Raw genomic sequence first — 1,781 nt, 5'->3', positions numbered from 1 at the left:
CTCATAAATACATGTACGTTTTTTAGTTATTTAAAATGGGTTACCTGTCCTCAAACTTTTTTAGCGTATGTTTAAACGTTGTCTAATACAGGAATAGAACAGCATGAGTTTATCATTCATGTGAATTTGTTTTTTAAAAAAAGAACCAAAGTCAGTGCAATAATGGGTACATACATTTTATATCCCAATTAAAATTAGTATTGAGAATACTGTCAAACACTTGGTTTAAGCTTTTTTATCAGCAGTAAAACTTTACACACTCAAACTCAATAAAAATAAATTTATAGTAAGATAAATTGTTTAATTACAAATGAGCTTCAATAAGATTAATAATTGACTTCTCATCAGAAACAATTGAGATAAAAGGCAGTGGGATAAAATATTCAAGATATTAAAATAAAAAGAGTGTCAAACAAAAATCCTCCTCTATGTAAAACTGAATATCCAAAAATATAGAATAAATTGATACATTTCCAGATAATCAAACACAGAGAAATCTTTACTAACAGACCTGCTCTAAAAGCTATACTAAAAGGGATTCCTTCAGATGGAAATGAAAAGACACTGGACAGAAACTCAAATATACCTGAATAAATAAGTAACACTGACAAAGGTAATAAAAATATATATATACCAATAAAGGTAACTATCCAGGTAAGTATACTGTATAAAAATAATATAATTGCACTTTTTAACTCTGTTCTACCTAAGGCAACAATTATGAAACTGTGTTGATGGGCTTATAATATGTAAAGATATAATTTGTACGACAATAATAGAACAAAGAAGGGGAGGCAAACAGAGCAATATTTGTGCAAAGTATTATATACTTTGAAAATTAAATAGGTATTAATCTGAACTAGATTGTTTTAAGTTAAGATGTTAGTTATAATCCTCAGGAAAACCACTAAAAAAGCAACTCCAAAGAATATAGTAAGAGTACAATAAAGAAATTAAAATCATAAACATAACAAATAAATACAANTAGTCATTTCCCAAGTGTTTCTGGAATCTGCTTCTTTCTATCAAAACTAAGACTCTGCAGGAAAAATTATTTTGCCTTTTTCCTAAAATTCAGAGGATTAGATAAATAAAAAAGGAACAATTCCTGGATAAGAGGTCACTACAATTTACACTGATAAGTAAATTAAAGAAGAAATTCCCAATGCCAGCATTGCATGGTCATGTAAAATAGCCAGTGGAAATCTGAAGTATCCAGGTATAGACAGAACTATAGCAATACAATAGTGGTAGCAGGAGTAGCATAGGAGTATGTGTTTATGTATAAAGGGCTTAGTATAGAACTGGTACATAATACACATTCAAAAAACATTTATTGAATTTATAATAAGCAATGTGCTAAGTATTCTATTTGCATGGTCTCATTTAATCCTCACAATAATCTTATGATTAACACTTCAAAAAAAATTTAAACCCAAGAAGAGTATATTAAATATTCAAGATTATGCTAATGTTAAGTGAAAGAACTGAAATATTATTCTGTAATAAACAATGAGAAATGTCATATTGTAAAAAGAAAACCTCCATGGTTAATACAGTATTACAGAAAAAAAAATACCCTGTCTGCTGCAAAATAATTTTTAATGTAGATCAGAGTGGAGCATAAATGAGGACCATTGGATGATGCAGAGGGTAGAAGAAGATTCAAAGACGACTATATCAAAGGCAGTTTCCTCAGTCACAGGTCAGACTTCCCAGTAGAGAAAGGTACAAGTTAACATCACTGTCTACTGTTTTAAATTTAGCTACATACATAATCA

This window comes from Galeopterus variegatus, unplaced genomic scaffold (genome assembly GCF_000696425.1).
Source record: "Galeopterus variegatus unplaced genomic scaffold, G_variegatus-3.0.2 Scaffold2667, whole genome shotgun sequence".
Lineage (NCBI taxonomy): Eukaryota > Metazoa > Chordata > Mammalia > Dermoptera > Cynocephalidae > Galeopterus > Galeopterus variegatus.
The sequence above is the reverse complement of the archived record's forward strand: the minus strand, read 5'-3'. Positions refer to the sequence as shown.